This window comes from Cygnus atratus, chromosome 1, assembly GCF_013377495.2.
Source record: "Cygnus atratus isolate AKBS03 ecotype Queensland, Australia chromosome 1, CAtr_DNAZoo_HiC_assembly, whole genome shotgun sequence".
Classification (NCBI taxonomy): Eukaryota; Metazoa; Chordata; class Aves; order Anseriformes; family Anatidae; genus Cygnus; species Cygnus atratus.
The window spans coordinates 166,943,286-166,952,003 of NC_066362.1; positions in this window are offsets into that span (position 1 = coordinate 166,943,286).

Sequence of the window (8,718 nt, forward strand, 5' to 3'; positions counted from 1 at the left end):
TAAAATATCACTCTATAACCGCTTTAGTGTTTACCATGCAATTGGTCTTCACTCTGATAAAAGGGCAGGCTCATCACCATTCCATACTTCAGCTGATGGAGAAGTAAAGACCCACTTACGCAAGGTTACTTATATGAATTCTTTTTTCATATGCTAGAATTATGCATCAAGACATTTGGACTATAACGCAAAAAGCTGCCTATTATGTCACCACCTGAACATGTTATTAAAATGTTACTGGAGTGCTGCAATTTGACGGTTTCATGCAGTCAGAATCCAAACAGCATTTTAGAATCCCATCTTTGCATTACTATTTTTAAGGGTATTGATTTTTTTTTTCTAATCGCCTTTCTGAACTGTTTCTTGGGTTCAATGAGATTTCTTTATTCCCTAATTACAGAAAGCTTACTGAAGATAATACTGTTTTGAAATATTTTTTGTATAGTTTTGTTTTGATATGCTGACGTTTATGTAAATAAAGGCCTGTTTACTCAGTTTCAATATATAGTAGTCTTAAATCAGAGAAAGCTCATAATAAATATGAAAATAAAACATTCCTTTTTGTAAACACATCTGCAAGCCTGACTGCATCTCACTAAGCTTTTTACAGGTTCATTACACTACTTGGCTCACATTGAAGTCACCTCAAATTTTGTTTATATTTTTTCTAACCATCATACGAATAAATGTTGGCTTCTGTTTAGAGGAGTGACTGGAAAATATCCAGTATCTTCTTATAATCTACAGATTCAGGAAAACATAATGGCTATTACTGGTAGTATGCATTTCTTTCCACTTATATGTCACACACGAAACTTTGGGAGGAGTCAAAAGAGTTGTCACTTACTAGAACTGCATGGGCTATTTTATGCAGAGACCTGAAGCTAAAAAGAATTGCTTTTCATTTGTGTAATTGTGAAACATTTGCAGCAAAGTTAGCTGACGTGTAAGTATATAACCAATGATAATGAGGAGTTTCTAAACATTCTGTTGTTACAGTTTGACCAAGAGCCCTGGTACCAATTATCTTCCTATTTAATTTTTGTTTGTTTGCTTTCTTTTCCCTTCCTTTACAGCTCAGATTCTTTTGGAAATCCTCATTATAAGCTGGCTAAGAATTAGCTTTAGAAGCACTTTAGACCTACCTCAGCTCTGAATTCCCCTGCCTGTGCTGATGTGGTTGCACTCTCTTGCAGGCCACTGGACCAGCTTCCATCTGGTGCTCTTGCCATTAAGATTCTTACCACTCGACAGTGTATTCCTACAGTCTACTCAAAGAGTATAAGGTTAGGTCTTAGTTGAGTAGAGCTATTTCAGTATTCCCAGGAAACTCACCATTATCAATTATATAACCCTATAAACTGTAGAAGGACAAAGTTATATACATATGCAATCATAGCTTCAGCATGTACAGTATTTACATTATATAGACTATGTTAAGGCATTTTGAGAATGCATTAGCATTCTGAGAGATATGCACTATATAGCGAGGGATAACAGATTTAAATAACATACTTTTCTTTCAACAAGGTGTATTGGGTTTATGTGGAAAACTTTTTGTAGTGTGTGTGTTGGGGGGAAGCACAGGGGTGGCCTTTGTGGGAACTGGTCCATCTAGAAACCGGTCCATGTCAGGTAAGAGCCAGCTTCAGCCAACTTCAATACGGACCCACTGCTGGCCTAAGCTGAGTCAATGCTGGTTGTACTTCCGTGAGAGCAGATTTCAGAAAGGGTAAAAAGTGCTCTGCAATAGCAGCTGGGAGAGAGGAGTGAGGAAAATATAGAAAGAAACAGCCCTGCAGACACCCAGGTTAGTGAAAGAGTGGGAGGAGGTTCTCCAGGCATCAGAGCAGAAATTCCCTGCCAGACAGTGGAGAGGACCATGGTGGAGCCAGCTGTCCCCCTGCAGCCCAAGGAGGACAATGTTGGTGTATATATGCATGCTCCAGCCTGTGGATGAACCCACAGTGGAGCAAGTGGATATGAACTGAAGGAGGCTGTGGCCCCTGAAGAGCCCCCACAGGAGCAGGCCCTGCGCCGGAGCTGCAGCCTGTGGAGATGATCACGTGGTGGAGCAGGATGTCTGGCAGGGCCTATTGCCCATGGAGGACTCATGCTGGTGCAGGCTGTTCCAGAAAGACAGAATCCCATGGTATGAACCCATGTTAGAACAGTTCTTGAAGAACTTCAGCCTGTGTGAAGTCAATGTACGATCAGTTTGGGAAAGACTGTGTGGGATAGATCCCATGCTGGAACAGGGGGAAGAGAGTGACCATGAAGGAGCAGCAGAAACAAAGCACTATGGACTGCCCACAGCCCCCATTCCCCGTTCCCCCATGCCACTCAGCAGAAGGAGGTAGAAAAATGTGGATGAGTGGAAGGTGGTTTTAGTTTGCATTTAGTTCTCACCGCTCTAGTTTGCTAGTAGTTGGCAATAAATTACATTAATCTCCCTATGCTCAGTCTGTTCTGTACCTGTGAAAGTAATTGGTGAGTGATATCCCTGTCCTTATATCAACCCACAAGCTTTTTTTTATTTCAATTGTATCTTCTCCCCGTCCTTCTGAGGAGGGGGAGTGTGAGAGCAGTGTGGTGATTCTTAGCTACCTATCTGTGTAAAACTATCACACAGGGTGCTATATTTATTTTGCAAACCCATAGACTTCAGTATAAGCAAGCTCACCATTTGCAACAGTGGCAATACTTGTAGCTCACAAGATTCTTGCATGCATAACAAATGATTAACTACTTATAAACATGAACAAAATGTTACTTGTGTTAATTAAATGTTGTTATTGATAGTTCTTATAAGTTTTTATCTGCAACCAGCTAAGATATTAGCAATTTCTGGAGTACAGTGTTATAAGAATTGTATTTTCCAAAACTAATGTTGAAATTCAGTTACTTGGTCAGCTGGGTTGGAAAATTTTAATTCATCAGTGTGAATAGTGTTGTAAAATGTCAATATGGTTAAGATCAATCATGTCCTTCCTATTGTATGGCTGGATGTAGAATGGTCTAAATCCTTGAAAAAAGATATACAAATAATTTACTTAATCTTGGCACTGCTCATAAATCTTCAGGTAATAATTATTTATTAAATGTTTACTTGAGGTGAAAATTAGACTTCAACAATTCAAAGCAGATTCAAAGATGCTTGGATCTGTAAGGGTTTTCTTCTTTAAATTTAAACTTTAAACCAGTCTCTCAAGATCCATCTTGTTTCTGCAAGCCCTAGGGAATAGTAGGAAATTCATGCATATTTAATATTAGTCAAATCAACCTATGCAGTAACCATGCTAAAAGAACAATTATGCATATTATTTATGTAAATATGGAATAAAAATTACGTGTTTTTATTTAAAACATTGGTAAGACTTGTATATTATTTAATTTAAGAAGACATGCTTTGTAGTGATTTTGAGCCATTCATTTACAATATATATCATAGCAAAATACTGTAATTTATTTGTATTTTCATATTCATCTTTGCTATAACTAGGTTAAGACTAGTATAAACTTCAGAGAAGAGCACTGTTTTGTATTACATGGAAAATACATGCAAATGTTTATTTGTGCCAGAGATAATTAATTAAACACTTTATTTAAACTTTTCTAAACTTATAAGATGTGGCAGAATTAATTAACTCTACATTTTCATAATTATAGTAGTATTTTTCATCTGTATAATAGCTTTCAAATTCTGCAAATATGATTTATATTTTCCTGATGTGATCTAATTATGGAGAATGCTGCATACTTTAATCAGCCTGGAAACCGGTCTCCAGTTATGTTTTGTCTCCTAGGAGACAATGCTTCTAGAGGAACAGTAGAAGGCCTTCACAGAAACCATGATTTCACCTTTTCAGAAACTACTGACTTAGTTTATATCAAAGATCATCTTTGATTAATCATGTTTCTTGTGAAGTCTACCATTAGAGGAATAAAATCTTATGTTCAGAGTTATTTGCACTGAAACATGGGGTGAAGAAACAATGCTGAGAATTGGGTTTCCGAGACATTTTGAATCTTTGGTATTCCTAGATGCAATGCTAAGAAGGGTCAGGGCTTTCACAATAATTTACAGCCACCTTATCATCTGCTTTCCAGCAAAAATGAAGGAACTGACATGGCAATAAACAGGACATCTATGTCAGAATATGTTTTTTTTTTGATAATCAGTTGATTTGGTCAGCCCATGGGAGGGACCACATGCTGGAGCAGAGGAAGAGAGTTACAGTGAAGCATGAAGGAACAGCAAGGACAAAGCTTTACAGACTGCCTGCAACCCCCATTCCCTATTCCCCTTCACTGTTTGGGGGAAAGAGGTAGAAAAAGGTGCATGAGACGAAGGTGCTTTTAGTTTCTCACTACTCTAGTTTGTTAGTAGTGAGCAGTAAATTACATTAGTCTCCCTTATGATGAGTGTGATTGATCCATGACAGTAATTGTTGAGTGATGTCCCTGTCCTTACCTCAGCCCATGAACCTTTTTTCATCACATTTTCTACTCCCGTTCTTTCAAGGAGTGTGAGTGTGACAGAGGTGTGGTGGAGGTTAGCTGTCTGTCACTGTGAAACCACTACATACTCTTCCTCCCCACAAACAGGACATACTTTTTATTTATTTATTTGTATTTAATATTTTACTTTGAATAGGGCCCAGAGACTGTGTATAAATACCTGAAGGGAACAGTAGTGCCCAGTGACAGGACAAGAGCCAATGTTCACAAAATGAAAAGCGAAAGAGTCCATCTAAACATCATGAAGCACTTTACTGTGCAGGTAATGGAACACTGGAACAGGTTGTCCAGAGAGGCTGTGGAGTCCAATTCCTTAGAGATATTCAAAAGCGAACTGGACATTGTCCTGGGCAGGCTGCTGCATGTGGCCCTGCTTGAACAGTGGAAGGTTGGACCAAATATTACCTCCAGAGGTCCGTTCCAACCTCAACCATTCTGTGATTCTGTGATTCAGTATCTTTCTGGACAATATGTCCAGCATACAGCTAGACAAATACATAATACAAATAATACAATAGCTGAATAATTGGCTGATGGATTGGACTCATAGGCTTATAATTTATGGGATTACATCAGGATGGTGTCCAGTCACTAGTGGGGCTCCACAGGCCTCCATTTTAAGGCCACTATTCTTTAATGTTTTCATAAATGACTTGGATGCAGGACTTGAATATGTACTAAGTCTGCAGATGACTGGACAACAAGATTAAATGCAGGGCGCTGCACCTGGGCCAGGGCAATCCCAGACATGAGTACAGACTCAGAGAAGAACTTATTGAAAGCAGCCCTGCAGAGAAGGACTTGGGGCTTCTGATGGATGAAAAGCTCAACATGAGTCAGTAGTGCATGCTTGCAGCCCAGAAGGCCAACTGCATCCTGGGCTGCATCAACAGAGGAGTGGCCAGCAGGTCAAGGGAGGTGATTGTCCCCCTCTACTCTGTCCTGGTGAGGCCCCACTTGGAGTACTGCATCCAGGTCTGGAGCACCCAGCACAAGAAGGATATAGAGATGTTAGAACAGGTCCAGAGGAGGGATACAAAGATGATCAAGGGGCTGTCGCACCTCTCCTATGAAGACAGGCTGAGAGAGCTGGGGCTGTTGAGCCTGAAGAAGAGAAGGCTCTGGGGTGACCTCATTGCAACCTTTCAGTACTTGAAGGGGGCTTATAAAAAAGATGGAGAGCAACTCTTTGCTCAATCAGATATTGACAGGATGAGGGGGAATGGTTTTAAACTAAAAGAGGGGAGATTTAGATTAGAGGTTAAGAGGAAGTTCTTCACTCAGAGGGTGGTGAGGCACTAGAACAGGTTGCCAAGAGAGGTCATGGATGCCCCACCCCTGGAAACGTTGAACACCAAGTTAGATGAGGCCCTGAGCAACCTCATCTAGTAGGTAGCGTCCTTGCCTATGTCAGGGTGGTTGGAACTAGATGATCTTTAAGGTCCCTTCCAACGCAAGCCATTCTATGATTGTATGATAAGACATTAAACTGTGAGAAGCCAGTGATTCCCTTGAGGGTAAAGAGGCCATTCAGAGAGATTTGGTTTTAAACTAAGAGTGGAGATTTGGACTAGAGGTCAGGAGGAAAATCTTCACTCAGGGTGGTGAGACACTGGAACAGTGCCCAGAGTTGTTGTGGATGCTCCATCCCTGGAAGTGTTCAAGACCAGGTTGGATGAGGCCCTATGCCACCAGATCTAGTGGGTGGTGTTCCTACCCATGGTAGAGGGGTTGGAACTAGATGATCTTTGAGGGTCTAGAGGGCAAGACATATGAGGAGCAGCTGAAGTTACTTGGTTCGTTTGGCCTAGAGGAAGTGAGATCTCATGGTAGCATACAGCTTCCTCACAAGGGGGAGCAGAAGGGCAGGTGCTAAACTTGTCTCTCTGGTGACCAGTGATAAGACCCAAGGGTACAGCATGAAGCTCCAACAGGGGAGGTTCAGATTAAATGTTAGGAAAAGGTTCTTCACTGAGTGGGTGGTCGGGCACTGGAACAAGTTCTCCAGAGAAGTGGTCATGGTACCAGGCCTGTTGGAGTTCAAGAAACATTTGGATAACACTTTCAGACATATGGTTTGATTTTTGGGTGGTCCTATGAGTAGCTGGGAGTTGGAATTTATAATCCTTGTCAATCACTTAGGAATCACTGTCACAAGCAAAACAGACTTGACTGGGAAAAAAAATATTGCCAATTTATGAAAAATGGAGTTGGATAGTGAAAAGCAAAGACAAAAATTAAAAACATATTTGGCTTCACCCCCTCTTTTCCAAACTGAACTTCATTCCTTCATTCCTGGCTCCTCCACCTCCTCTTCTCCGTCCTAAGAAACACAGGGGTGGTGGGGGACAGTGGACTGTAGTAATTTCAAAATATTTCCTCCCTGCTTCTCTGTCTTCCTCATGCTTTCCCCCTGCTTGGATTCTTCCATGGGCAACATACTCCACTGTGGTCTTCTCCACAGGCTGCAGGTGAATCTGTGCTCTACCTCCTGTAGTACTTCTCACCTCTACTTCTCTGACCTTGATGTTCACACAGCTGTACCTCACACTTTCTTTATCTCATTCCTTTTTGTGTTGTGCAGCATTTTGTTCTTCCTTAGATATGTTTTCAGAGAGGTGCCACTAGTGTGGCTGCTAAGCTCAGATGTGCTCTGTGGTGGGTTTGTTGAAGACAGTTGAAATCAGTTGTGTCTTGGGTGAGGCTGCCCCTGGCCTCTCCTCACAGAGGTCACCCTTGCAGCCCCCTGCTACCAAGCACCTACATGCAAAACAATACACATATATAAAATATATATCCAATATATAGAACTTTCCAGAATTTTTCCATTTGTAAACCAATACCAGGCTCCACAACAGGGTATCAGTAGAAACAAAACACAACCAACAAAGCCAATCTCCTTCAGTCATACCTATAGTGCTAATACTGGTTCAGTCAGTGCTGAAAGACCAATGTCCAAAGTAATTAAAAACTAATGATCCAGATAACTGCATCATCTTGCTTTTACACTAGATATCTATATTGTATCCTGAATGACTAGACCACAAGCATATAATACACAATTGTTATTGGCAGATTGAGTTCCTTTCCTTCAAGTGGAAGAAACCTCATATCAAAGGTTTCAGGTTCAATCTCTACAAGTGATCTCTGGTTAGGTATATTACATGTGAGAGTAATAGAAGGGACCAAAAGGTGATAAAAAGAATTTTATTAAAAATGCTTTTGCATTTTTATGCAATATGAATACAGTTTTTTTTAAAAATGTATATACATGTTCATTGTATTGTAACACAGAATAAGAAGCTAATTCTGCAAACAATAGGGCTATTGAATCATAAATGTTATGCTGATGAGCAGAATTTGTGACATCAGACTTTTAATCATGTCTTGTATCAGTATGACTATATTTTTAAATTAGGTTATTTATTAGCTTTATTAGCCTGTCTATGACAAAACACAGTAATTTTTTGCTTTAAAGACAAAGCGCAAAAAGGTTAGCAGCCTTCACTGCATATGCAAGTTATCAGAAGACAGTTTCAAAAGTTCTTTTTAACTTTCGAAACTATATATGTTTATATATTAAGCTTTTGCAGTGGAAATAAAAAGGAAAATTAGAACTCAGCTGAAGGTTAGCAATGGCACAAGACCCCTACCTGCAGATTTTCTGAAAAGGTCTAAATGATGATTGAATCAATTTAAAGATCTAAAAGTTGCTGCTGAGCTATGGTTTAAATGACCAGAATACAGCAGAGATGGCAGTAACAGATTTATCACACAATGGTCATCAAAACTGTGTGTAATTGATAGCCAATACCCCCTGCCATGTGACTACTGAAACTTTCTGAAATGTTTTGTTTTCTGTTGATTATCGACTTGTTTTATATGAGCATTTATCATTGGAAAGAATATCTAGCTCTCTTTATTTTCAATAAAATTGACTCCAGTATAGTAGTGTGGGGCAACAACTTTTAAGTTGCCAAATGGTTAAATGTTTCCATAACCAATGTTAGTCTTGCAAATGACCTAATCTGTGTTTTACACACAAAAAAATGAAGTATTAGACTTTGGAATACAGTATAGAATAGTTCAGCAGCGTGAGTTTTATTTGTTTGCTTTTTTGTTTTTGTTTAAGCAAGTTTGGTTTAGACTGATAATTGTCAATGTATAGATACCTAAAGTCACACTAAATTTCTTCTA